Here is a 13,973-nt window from a genome sequence, read left to right as displayed (position 1 = left end):
GCTCATCCTAAAGTGCTTCAGCAAATCCAGGGTGATGGTTGCACTGTCTGGATTTGGGGGTGTGTGGGGGAAGTTGCTTCACTGTCTGCTTTTATTGGACCTCTTTAAAGGGTTTCAGGAAAGGATTTTGCTTTAGCGAATGAATAACCTTTATCAACAGAAAAGAATATATGAAATGGATGGCAACAATTTCACACTTCCAAAAGTGATTACTCATTCAGTAGATACTATCACAAAGGTATTGCTTCTCAGTGTAATAGCTGTGCCACAAAAAGAGTAGTTTGCAGGGAAGACTGCAGGCGTTTTTGGCCAAGACAGCTGTAGAAGGTGGCTGGGAGCAGTGGCTGTTTTGCTTGCTCACGGCAGCAGTGGCATACTGTGTGCTGATTTGCTGCGAATGCCAGTCATTTCTTTGTTTTCTGACTTTCTTTGGCAACATGGTGCCAACTAGTTGAGTTAAAACTCCAAAAGGAAAAGAGAGTAAGCTGGAAGTCTGTTACAGGCTTGAGTGAAACCCTGCCTCTCGGAAGGTGTAGATGCAAGGCAATTAAGCCTAGAAGGCAATGATGTTAGTTTGAATTTAAGGATTGAACTGCACGCCTGATTTGCAGAGGTTTCGAGACCTTAGCAGCTGTCACCATCTGCATCCAGCATTCTGGATGCTCAGCAGTTCTCTGTACAGAGAACCTGAATTTCAGAAGCCTGAAATAGGAGAGAAAGGTATGAAGAATGCAAATTAATAACCTTGTATTTTTTGACTATGATTCTCACTGCTACTTTGTCGATGTAGCAAAGCAGCCCTTCAGAGAAGGGAGGGAGTTGCTATTCTGAAGGTTATCGGTCTAAGGCAGCATTTCTGAGGTCGCTGGCTTTCTGATTTTACCATGCTGCATGCGGATGTGCTATTTCAGGCAAGTAGAATATATTTGTTACTCTGGAGTAAGTGAACAGTGATCAGTTCCTTTAGAAGCTGCTGAAGATCTCACTGTCAGATTTTGGATTAACCTCAGTTAGGTTTTGTAACTAAAATGCGACACAAAGATAATCTGTGATAATACCTGAAAGGTGTTAAAGCTCTGCATTTCACAAAGAATGGCATGTGTGTGTATTTGTGAGGGTCTGGATCTCTGTTTATTTAGCAAATTTTACTCTTTCTTCCTGTTCCTTAGAAAAGGAGAAAGGAGCTAGAATTACTTGAGAAGTACACGAGGTCTGTTGAGGTCAACGCTGTATGCTCTGCAGTGTAGCGTCATGCTGTGGTCCCAAGAGATCTGTGCACCTTTAGGACTTGTTAAAATCTACTTGCACTTCTCTGTAAGGTACTTAATTCCATAGAGCTGGCTGCCAAGAAACTGATGGCCACTCAAACATTATTACATTATCTGTGGAAATTGGTTCTCGGTGCAGGAAGCACTCTGATGAAAGTTAAGAAACTGTGCAAAGGACCATCTTGTCTGTTATCTGAGCTGAGCACTTGCAGGAGCTGATGGTATCTACTTATCTCTTTAAAGATGCAATTAAAACAGTGCAGAATACTACCAGCAGAAAACCAACTCCCAGGGAAAAAAAGAAAAAAACATAGCCTCTTTTCCTGGTGAAGGGAGGTGCTCAGTGCAATGCTCTTCCAACTCAAACAAGATGAGCTGGGGCAGAACTCCAGGGCAGAGGGGTTGGGGGGGAAAAGGCTGGAAATAGTTGGTACTTAGTCAGCACTTTAAATCTTGAAAACACTTCCCAAAATATTAAATAATAATTCTTCAGACTTCCAGCTGGGGGATTTGTGAAGCGCTGCTCTTCGTACATAGCGACTGGGACACAGTAGTTGGATTTACCTTGGCTACAGCAGGAATCAGTAGATTAGGAACTATGAGTGTCTCCTCCCTTGCGCGGTGCTTTGCGTCGATCTGCTCTGGCTGATGCTGATTGCTTCATTTAATAATAACTAAGTTAGCTCCTATGGATCTGTTATTTTGTCAAAAGTGAAGATGACTCATCTTGTAAAAATCAAAATACATTCTTGTAATAATCTGCCCCCTAATTTGATATTTGTTGATACTGTGGATAATCAGAAGGGGCTGGCCTGTGTGCTTTCTTTGCTGATGTTTAGAAAATGCAAGTGCATAGTTGTTCAACAGGCATGGCTGTGCAGCTGTGAGTGTACATTGCTGAATGAAAAGAAAATTGCTTTATATGCTACAGACTACAATTTACCTCTCAAAGTGCATTAGTAATCTCTGTAAAAGCTCATTAAGGATCTTAAACCCCAATTTCTCTGCCCTGGATGTATTTACCATTTTCTCATTATCATAATTAATGGAGGAAAAAAAGAATAAACTCTTTTGGGGGAACTGAATAAAACACTAGTATCCCAATGTGCTCACATCTGCTTAAAGTGCAGATAGGCTAATATAATGTCATTTTAATGTAGTAGGAGGATAGTGAGAATATACCACATGTAATTAAAGTGATCTCTAATTCACAAGATGAAGAACTAATTCTTTTTGTCTTGATAGCAGAACAACTGTTGCAACTTCCTAGGATCTTCATTATATAAACAATAAAAGTGTAAGTGACATTTTTTAACTCACCAGTTGCATTATTACGCTGCTCATATAATACTCTGTGGCTTGCAAATTATGAACAAATACAACTTTTGAACTGCAGCTCTTCTGGCACTTAGCTTCAGTTTCAGCGAGCTAAATTGTCTTGCAATACTCCCCTCTCCAAGAGCCTTTGCCATGCTGTGGCGCAGTTGTGTTCCAGTACCTTCATCCTTGCCGTGACCAAAACTCGCATTTGTCTCGTAGCCCAAAGTAGACATGGAGGAGATGTTCTGTTGAGGGCGTCCTGACTCTTTCCTTTCTACCTTGCCTCCCTCTCTGTATTTCTAATAGCTAAACTAAACAATGAGAGGATTCTATAGACTTCGTACGGGTGAACGGGTTACTGCGCAGGGGCTGGAGGTCAGCACAGTCTGTAGTCTGAGCATGCTGGCCGTGCCAGCTGTTATGGTTCAACTGTAGCAGCTTCTGGAGGATGTCAACCACTTCTGGTTGGCTGACAGTTTCCAAAGGGCTACCACACTGTATTTCTGTATTCGGGACATTTCCCCCTGCCCCTCCTCTTTTTTTTTTTTTTTTTTTCCCTAGAAGTCTGCCCTCCTCTTCCTCATTGTCTTGGTCTTATTTCTTCTTCTGAATCCTAGGCTTAAGATTCTGCTGCTACTCAGTTGTTCCCAACTTGCCGTTTCTCAGTCCACCCATTACTGTTCAATTGCCTTGCTAAGGAAGCYGGTGAACTGGCTCAGACTCAAAATGGCCTTAGCCCAGGAACCTAAACTGAAATTTCAGTGTTCAGATTTTTCAGGGGTTTTCAGACTGATAGTATTTTAAATAGCTTTGAAGTTCCCCGGAGAGCATTTCTTAACTTTCCTGTGCATGTGGTTTATGACATTGCCATCTTGCCATTGACTCACGATAACCATTTTCATTTCCATTTAATGATAAAATGTCAGAGTTATGTTGCAATTAAAAATATATACATATGTATAACTGTTGAGTGTTGAAGGGCTGCAATGTGCTGTTTCTGTTGCCAAAATTAAGTTCCAAATTTTGAATCTTAATGCGTCTGTGGTAATGATCCCCAGCAGTGGCATTTCAGCACTAATTAACCTTGCAATGAACTCGTTACTGGTAAAACTATAAAGCTAGACATGACAAAGCGGGAGATGAAGGGCACAAAATAGCTGATGCTGAGCCATTGCAGGAGGCTGCCTGGCACATTTGAGCTCATGCCTCTTCTTTTAAGCTTTGCATGACGTAACAGCAACAGAATAATTGGTGCTTGAGCACTGAGCTTGGAATAGGGGATTGAAATAACCCAGTTCCTAGTGGGGGAAAAAGGATTTGTCATCTCAGGAAAAAGACAAGTACCAATGGTACCAAGTACCATGTTAGCAGCAGCCCTCCCTGTGCCAGTCTGGGGTGTGTTGGTGGGCCTCGGGGTCAGCTTGTGCTTGTGCTGCTGTTCGTGATCCTCCTCTTGGAGAGCGACGTGGTGGGTGGTGTCCGCCTGGCCCCTGTTATCGGTGRTAGCGTGACCGGAGTCCAAGACGAAACGCGTGCTCGTGCTGCTGCTGCCCAACAGCTGGGCCGGCTCTGCGGTCCTGCTCCTGACCCGCACAGCCCCGTAGCTTTGAAGAGGACTTGACTTGACGCTTTTGCTCATGGTAACCCTTATTACTGGCGGTTTCTGTGTGCCTGCTTGAGGGCCTTAGGGAAGGAAGGTGAAGATTCTGCCAAATACATCTTCAGAGAGCGCCGATGTTGCTTACAGTCACGAAGAGGTGGTTTAATTAGGTAGTGATGAATAGGAAATATTACTTGTGCTGTCTTTGAAGCTTTATGCTCTATTCAGGATTGTGATTTGTGGGCTTATTCTTTGATCAGAGCTCAAAATAGTGAGAACACAGATTGGTGGGGGTTTATTTTGCACAGTCCAAATTACCTTGTCTAGAGATTTTGCCAAATACAGTCTACCAGGGAACATGCATTTGTAGTTCCCTCAAAAGACTTTAGTGTACTAGTTAGGTCAAGCCCGAGAGCAATAAGTGTGCCTTGAAAAAGAGTTATTTAGCAAATCTACTCTCGTTTCTGACAGACTCGTGGAAGAGTCTAGATACAAAATGGCTTCTGTACTAGCATTTGATTTCCAAATAGCTGCAGGTTGTAGGATGGGAATTTCCTCTTTTCATCTCAGGACTGTTTTGGTGTTATGGGCAACCCTGCAGCCATGCATTTCACCGAGCCCTGAAAGACCCGCTGAACGCTTGTGCTGCAGGCCTTATGAACTGCAATGATATTCAGAGATTTCTGCCTACTTTTGGACAATCTCATCTTACAGTTTTTGATTTACTGATAGATTGTAGGTATATAGATTGTTTGTTAAAACATGTTTGCAGAGCAAAATGAAAATTCAGACCTTCTTAAATCGTGGCAGATAACTTACTGTCCCATTTCCATTGACGAAAAAGCCTCTTTGAATTGCCAATATAAAACATGCTGGCCTACCTCTGGTCACGAAGTGTGTGTATAAATATGTTCTTGGGAAATGTGCTCCTCTATTTGATACTCCTTAGCATGGTGATGTTACTTTAAAATTTGGCAGCTGTGTCTGAGTGCTGCTACAATAATGTCTGACGAAGGGTGCTCAACTTTGCTCTGCAGTGCTTATGCCTGTGATTTTCTGTGTTAGTTGTTGGCTTTCTGTATGCCTGGGCCTTTAGTTTGCATCCCATGAGTGTTTTGTGGAATTCTCCCAGAAAACAGAAGCTGCAGATTCAGGTCTCAAATTCCCTAATCAAAAATAGGGAGGCAGCCCTCTTTTTTAAGCTGACTTAAATTTAGGTAACGCTGCACGTGTTCGAATCCAGGTCTGTTGAGGCAGCCAGCTGTAGTAAAGCAGGGAAGCCCGTTGCCTTTGTGTAAGGAAAGGTGCTGAATGTTTTGTCCGCAGCTGTATTTTCTGTGCCGTGTTCCGAGGACATTCAGTATCGTGGCCTGGGGAATGGTGGGTCTATTGACCACTTTCTCTCCCCCCTCTTGCAGGAGCCCCCTGCAGGTGGGTGACCTGCTGCAGTACGGGGGAGAAGGGGAAGAGGAAGCAAATGTGAACTAAGATTTCCACCATCCCCACCCCATAATGATAAAGTACCAGAGTGTTTCTTAGTGGTTCTGGCACATCTATTTTCCCCTCGAGCACTACTCATTTCTCTAGTAGCATAAAACTAACGAAATCACTTACTTTGCATACTAAATTGCCGGAGTTATATGTGAAATGAGAAGAGACAGCAGCAAAACAACTTGGAGTCAGTAAATAAAAGTGAATCTGTCTTGCTGTGTTACTCTAATAATATGGTAAACAGCTCTGCCAATGGCAAGGTGAAGATTTTATTGCCTGCAACAAGCACTAAAATCTCATTGCTAGGGATCTCTCTTAGTACGGTGCTGATTTTAAAGATGAACGCTCAGTAAGCATCAAATTATTGATCCAATTAGTAATTTCCCAGTTTATAGCTCCTAAGACGTTTTTGTGTATCCTTACCAAGACACAGGATGTGGAAGCATCAGGGTTGAGCTCTAGCTTTTGTTTAGATTTTTATATTGTGCTTACCACTATGCTCACTGTAATTGCCCCTGGAATAGCTTCATGCAGAGAGGGAAGGAAGGAGAACAGGAAAGGTGGGAAAGAAATAGGGAAAGGGTTGCATGTCATGAACAATCCCCAAAATCCTGGTCGCCATCCTCACCGTTAGAGAGGAATCCAGCTGGTTCTGTGCCTGAGGGATTTCCAGGGTGGAAGGTCCAGTGGAGGCATGAGCTCAACTCCTCCGGCTGCGTGGATCGGCTCTTCGCCCTGCGAACGGGCCTTGCCGGAGCACTTCTCGCACTGAGCGTGGGGAGAAGCGTGGACAGATGAGGGGGCTGGCATCAAGGAGAACAGGACAGTTCAGTTCATTTGCACCCAAACTGCACCTAAATGAGGAAATTCCCATCTCATGCTGCTGCTTCTGCAAAGTTTTGTTTAGAAACAAAGACTTCACAGAAATCTAGAGTATCATTTAATTGCTATTACCTTCATAGGTAGGTCATTTCAAGTAGGCCAGTACTCCTGGATTTTGGGGATCCGAGGGTCCAGATTTAGTGCTGAACAGAACGTGCTGCTCCTGCGCAGTGCCTGGAGGGAGAGTGAATATCTGACAGGGGAGACTCATACGTTTCTCCTGTGTCCAGTGGGCTGGATTCCGGGGGGAAATGTCCAGTATTAGCTTAGTCTGCAATATGGTCGATGGTCCGCTAATGTGCTTTTGTAAAGGTAGGATAAATAGTATAATTGCTGCTCATAAATGGGTTCTCTTAGTAGCGCAGCATTTCAAGCCAGTTTCTGAACACTGGGGTGCATGGTGTGGTAGTAGATCTATATTAATTTTATTTCATTGGCTTTCCTTTTGAGCACTCGGACCATCTTGTTTCATGAGGTAGATGTTTGGGCCTGATTTGCTCTGTCTGCAACTTATAATTTCTGGAGAAAACTTGTCTCGTAGCAATGCTGTCTGCTTTAGAAGAGGATTTGCTGTTGAGATTGGTTACCCTTTTTAGTTTGCCTTCTCGTTCGGCATTCAATCTTTGTGGCTGCTGCTTCTGCTAAGATCCTGTCACTCCTGATGATTCTGATAAAGTGCAATTCTAGAAGAAAAGGTAACCTCTTAATTTCAGGACGTATGGGCCACCTCGGGGGATAGGTGGTGCCGCGCTGTGAATCTGAACGGAGAGTCCATTACCTCCAGGGCTCCATACCGAAATGAGCCACTGGTGAAAGTGCAGCAGGCTCCTGAAAAGAAGCACGGAGGGGAACAGGTTTGGCAGTCAGCGTGAAAGTCGCTTAGAAGTAAGAACAGCTTTTTCTACCAGGTTAGGGGCCCTGGTATATTTTCGGGGCATTAGAGCTGTGCTCTTGTATTCAGTCATCTGAACAAGCTAAAATAACACTAAAATCTCCCTAAAAATTGTGGTTGAACTACCATTATTTTGTTTGTAAACACGTTGTAAAAAGCTTTGTAAAAAAGCTACCTTCCCTTCAGTTTCTAGGGACAGGTGTTTTCRAATTAAGTTCCATGCAAAGGAAGAACAATCTTCGTGTTAGAATTAGAACAAGAAAGTAATTTTTGGAGAACAGAATACTAATCCGTATAACAACTGGAACATATTAGATACTTCAATTGAAAAAAAGGCAGCAGTCACTACAGCCAGGATAAGTAATCCTCCACGGTAATATTGTTAAGGTCATAGACACCTATTTTGTTTGCCATTAACTGATTAGATTTCATAGTTTGTGTTTTGATATTTTGTTCTGTGCTCACAGTTCTGCTTAGTTTTGCACTGTAGGTTTTCATGAAGTTAGTACATTTTACAATTCAGAAAATTACTTTAAAACTCTTCTGCATTCTTGACCAATGTGTGGAGTTTTTTGGACAAATCTATGTTTGTCCGGTGTATGCAGGAGCGACACTTGGTCTCTGAGAGAAATGGTACTTACTAGTGAGCAAATTGGCTTACTTACAAGAGTAATTTCAATCAGCAGTGCCATAAAGGTACGTTACGGTTCTGTGTGCGCCTTGTCTTGGATGCATGTATTAAAATTGTTCAAGTAAGATATGCTAGTGAGAATGCTACTATGTCATGGGGGGAAAAAGGTGTTTGTAACCAGATACCTAGCTGTGTCCTGGCAGGTAGGGCAGGGCCCAGACAGGTAGGAGGTATGCTAGAGGAGATCTCATTTGGCGCAGCAGGTAGCAGTGAGGTTTGGTACAATGAACCAGGTGTATATGTTTGACTAGGATGGAGAGTGGATGGCAGCTAGTGAACAACTGATCGTTTTGTTCCTGTGGAGATAACAGGCTCCTGAAAAAAATCAGATGAGAAATTGCAGCGCTCTGATAACACTTTATCATGAGCCTGTCTAAGATGCTGCAGTGCATTCTAAGGAAAGTACATGATAATCTGCAGTAGTGTAGCATCTGCTATCAAGCAGCTATTGCAATAAAGCCCTTTCCTCTGAAATCTGTCGGAGTGATTTGCACTATTTTTTTTCTCCTTAACAAGCTTCTGAAATAAATCATCTGCTTGCCCGTCACACTATGGTACTCAGGAAAGCAGGATGACAAGCATTGTAAAACTGAGCCTCTCTCCTGTCCTGTGCCGTACTTGCTTCACTCCGTATTTCCCCAGTGCAGAGGGAGGGTGCTTTGATGCATGACTATGCCTCAAATCCTTATCATGTTTTTCTCCCCCAGGTGTCATGGTCCTGTATTTGGTAAATATGCGCTAATCTCATTTATGCAGAAGAACATGTTAACAAATACAGCTTAAGAAGTAATTTTATGCGTGTTTCCACTGATCTTATACCCAAGCAACAGAACCTTACTATGTGAGTAGTCAAACTGGTATTAACAAGGCCATCTGCACGTAAGGTATTCCTCCTCGGGGAAAAAATGGGGCCAGGATCCAGCCATTTATTAATAAATAGAAAAGGAAAGCGCATATACAAAAAGCAAGGATACCGCTTGCATATATGAACTTTCAGTGAATCTCTTGTTAGATATTTTTCTCATATCATTTTTATTTCAAGAGTTTAATGTTTCACTACATATGAAGTAAAAACACATGTAGGTTACATATTCTCTAACGGTATGATACTGGTGTTTTTTTATGATGATTATTTGCCCCTAACATCTCTGAAACTTTGCAAAATGTTTTAGCCTCATTGCTCTTGCGCAGCAGCAGTTGCCAACCTTGTACGATGCTAAAATCCTATCTAGAATGTTAAGTTAGCTTTTTGTCTAGTGTTGCACTTCAGTATGTACGTATTTTACTAAAAGCTTGGTTCACTTTTCATTTGTGGAAGAAAAGAGATGTTTGYGTTGTCCTTGGTTTACATAAGAAGAATTGAGGTACCTTTCTAATGGAAATTGGTTTGTCTGATGCTTGGAATGGCAGCTCACTGAGAAATAAACTTATTTTTTACATCTAAATTTATGTCTAAACAAGGGATTTGATATTTTAACGTGTTATTTTTCTGTGTTGCTGGCTATCTATTCCAAGTTATTTGGAATACGATGTTTAAAGGAGATGACTTATTTAGATGTGCTTATTTATGCATAACATGGGAACAGCTTGGAGGTGTACCCACAGCCAATTTCTGGAAGACGCAGATCATGCCTGATATGATCTAGCGATGTTAAGCCGGTGGCTGTTTGCATGCAGCTCTCATGGAATTCCTCGCTCTGTGCCTGAACTCAGCCAGCGTGAGCAGGGAGTAGTCGTACGCTTGTTGGGTCACTATGTCATCCAGGGATGAAAACGCTCTCCCTGAGCTTCCTGGTGGTGCAGTGCCAATGCTTTCTATATGCTGTGTTTAGATCTGTGTATGATTCATGTTGTGCCACTAGGTTAGCACAGTCCTACTGAATATCTTTAGATCTGTCCATATACAACTGCTTTTAAATGATGATTTCTCTTTCACTCTCGAGTAGGTGATGAAGCTAACACACATAGAAACCAAGCAGCACYGTAATTGCTAGAGCAAGGAGCGAGCTGTCCAGTATGATACATACGGCTTGAAAACTGGAGTAGGATATGGGAACTGATGCGACATGAGTGAAATCTAATGCTATTCCTGTATTTATTCAGGAGGGAACCTGTACCAGACTTGACAGAATAAAATAGGAAAAGAAGAAGGAAATGCAAGAGAGAGCAGCAAAACATGGAAGAGATTCTCTGTCCCAGATTGTGTACTGTATAAATATGTTAAGATGTAGCAGGAGATCGTCTGGGACAAATGTTCAGAAGGAGAAAATGAAGGTGGCAGTGAAGGTAGTCCAAGGGTGGACCTGTCTAGTCTATGTATGTTCTTAGCTGAATTTGCAGCTTGAAGACCCCCTAACACAGGAAGCTTTTCTTTCTAAAAGAGAAACACAGTCCAAGACATAAAAATTAGTAGATGAACAAACCGTTAACATGGTTTCCCCTTTCTCCTACCCCTGTTTCCTAGTTAATAAAACTGCAACTGCTACAAATTCTTTCATATTACAGCACCTCTAAACCCCCAAATTAGGAAAAAGTCCTGCTTCTGCTGTGTGTGTAGTGAGATAGGCTGGACTGAAGAAGTGACAGTCTGAAGAGACAACCACCTGAGAAAGGTGAGAAGTTGAGTCAAACATGGGTGACTGTTGAACTGGGGAAGAAAGGGAGGTTTTTAGTAGAACAAGAAGCTGAAGCTAGTGTTCCTGCATCTTCCGGCAGAGCTCTTCTACAAGTTTGACTTTATTGCTGAGGCTTTCTAAATATTTTCTGTCTTGTGAGTGCTATACACAGCAACTTACAGTTCGGGCTAAATTCAAGACATGTAATTTTGATTGCATCAAACCAAATTATGATGATGTGATGGGAAGCAGTCTAGGCATTGCATGAGACTTGGCAAATCAAATGGAGATGCTCCAGGAGTTTGCTCTGGTGGATCTGCTTTCTTTGGATGACTGAGATAATCCATGCTGATTGCCCGATAGCGCTTCTTGTGTGCATGGCAGAGGGTGCGACTGAAATGGACTGCGCAAAGCGGCTGTGGGCATGGGATGGAAGGATTATGGAAGACTTGTTACTACTTAGTCTTCTTCTGATTCTTGTTCTAGTGCAAATGCATGCCGTAAAATGTATTGAATTAGCTGTAGGATGACGCCGTCAAGTATGAACAATTATAGTTAAATTTGGCCTTATGGATAGAGTAGATTTTAAGGGGTTGAACCTTTCTGTGAATCTCGTTTTCTTCTTCGGGCATCACGAGTCCCTCTGACGAGCTGGGAGCGAAGTCACTGCCAGATGTGTATCAGGGCAGAACAAGCTCTCCTCAAGGACCAGTTTGAGGGCAACAGGGGGGTTGCAGCCACACCAAACCGTTGTAAGGGACAAGTAGCCTTAACACAGTGTTCTCCCTACTATCCTTTTATAGCCACAAAAAGCTGGGGCTTACTTTTACCCAAAGGTGATCATGTAGTAGATGCAGATGTCTGAATTAACGGTTTAATTATCTACCTAGCTGTGAATAGTAGTGTATCCTATCGCATAATATACACTCTCCAGCCCTGTTTCTAGCCACAGTCCCATCCTCAGGTACGGAGGAGGAGCACGATGTGTTAAAAATAAATTTAAAAAAATCCACGTTCAGGTACGAACGTTTGTACACCACATTCAGCCAGGCTCCCTGAGTGCTGATTAAGCATTCAGTGGAAGTGTTCAGCACTGCACTTTCATTTCTAAAAATGCTTTGTCTTCAAGCACTGTCATTTAAGGAGTTTCTCTGGTGAAAAAATTCCTTTAGCTATAGGAGAGCTCTACAGAAACAGCTGCTGTAGGTAGTGGATGATTAATTAACTGCTAGAATGAGCTCTGTGCCCCTGCTAAGGGTCAAGATCTCTGTGTTGGAGCAAGCATGTTTCAGTTAGTATTTCTTAGCTCCGTTCTGAAATCGAAGCCTTTTTGTTCTACTGTTTGTTTGTTTTTGCTCTTGAGCCTTAAGACAGCTACTTTGTTATGAAAAAGCTGCCATTCTCTGCTGCTGAAATCAAGCTAAGCTACAAAACCAGAGTAATTGGCCTTCATAAATACTCTCCGTTCCCTGAGTGCTCCTGTGGTGTATATTATGCATGCCAGCAGCAAGAAGACATTATGTAGTTTTATAATCCAGTTTGAAATATTTTTTTTAAAAAAAAGCACAAAATAACCCCCACAAAAAGTAAAATACAGGTTTTGTTTTGTTCCCCTCCCCTGTCCATCATTTCTTATTTTAGTAGTAAATGAAGCTTTAAAAGTCCAGAGATGCTTTGGGGGTTGGATTGTCTCCTTAGGGAGTCCCACAAGATGGATGCAGGTTTAAGGGAAAAGACTTTATCGGTCCTTTGTGGCTGCTTGTGTCTGGAGTAAATTCTTTCATTTCAGTGATTCCTCTCTTAATTTTTGTTGTTGCAGAACTCATTCTTCTTGTCCCGTTTGCAGGATATATGCCAGACAGGAAGCTTGTTTCCTGTGCTTTCCATCTCATTTCTCTGTGCATTATTTTCCATTTAAGTCCTTTTTGGAAGATTATGTGCTCACAAATGAGGTGCTCGCTAGGGGCCAAGAGAGAGTTGCTTTTCCAGCCAGCATCTGGTTTGTCTCTTCTGTGCCAGTGCTTCCACCTCCGTGTGATAATAGAGATTTGTTCCCTTTCTGGCGAAGGCTGCAAATCTTGGCAGTCGTCTGTCTGTCTGTCTCTCTTGTCAGAGCACTCGAGTCTTCCTGTGGTCTCCTGGTTTCTCATCTCTGTTGCACAAATAAGAATGTTCTCCTTACCCCTAGTCCTCAGCTGCAAAGCCCAAATCAGTGTTTTGTCCAAGGGCTGCTTAGTGGTCAGGAATTAACTGTGATACAGAATGAAGTATAAACTTGCTTTAAATTGGTATCGTATGGGACAAGGTATCCTGTCCTTTGTGGTAGAGGTGTAAGGTATACAGGATTTATAGTTCAAAAAGGAAAAAAAGTACCCTTTTAAGCATTGTTTGGCAGATGATTGTCTAMATATTTAACGTTTGTTTCTGAAGAGAATGGCGGTAATTTTTGGTATCTGGTTTGCTATGACTTTTGAGGAGCTTGATTTTTATCTTGAACACTTAGGAGTTCTTTATCTACGAAGGTCAAAATGACACTTAACATGCTAGTTTGGTTTGTTCCCCCCAGTCTGCTAGATTTTTTGTTTCAGTCTGTGAATAAAAATATCTGTCCTGATTAAATTTCGGCATCCTTTTTCTGTGTGAAGGCTGTGTACCAGTCTTTTGACATGTTCTGTCCAGTGACAAAGGAAGGAGGAGTTAGAACAAACCACCACCTTCTGCTACATTAATTACCTTCTTGTAAAATTTTGGATCGTGTGGCTGTTTCAAATGTGTGTCTCAGTGAATCTTCAGGCTAATATGTCATCTTAGAATATATATTCAGCAAGCTCATTTTGAACAAGTTGCTTCCCTGCACATCTTCGCCTTCTGTAGAATTTTTGCTAAAAAATTTTRTATTGGTAGCCCAAATATGCTCCGTGGGCACCAGCCTAGTTACTGAGGAAAATTAGGAATGAAARTAGAGTATGTTGAATAAGTTCCATGCTGACTGATATGAAGCATACTGGATTTTGTATGTTAGCTTTACATTAGTAAAGGCAAATACTGCATCACTTCCTTGCAAGGTGCAATTATCGGGTGAGATGCACTTAAATGCAATGATCTTAAATTGCTGGTTGATGTCAGGTTTATCTGAGGTGTTTCCGAGGCAAAGATAAAGAGTGACTACTGGGTTGTTAGGGGAACCAAATAAGAAGTTGTAGTCTGGCAAACC

The sequence above is a fragment of the Apteryx rowi genome, unplaced genomic scaffold (genome assembly GCF_003343035.1).
Source record: "Apteryx rowi isolate R43461 unplaced genomic scaffold, aptRow1 scaffold_830, whole genome shotgun sequence".
NCBI lineage: Eukaryota > Metazoa > Chordata > Aves > Apterygiformes > Apterygidae > Apteryx > Apteryx rowi.
This window is presented reverse-complemented; position numbering follows the sequence as displayed.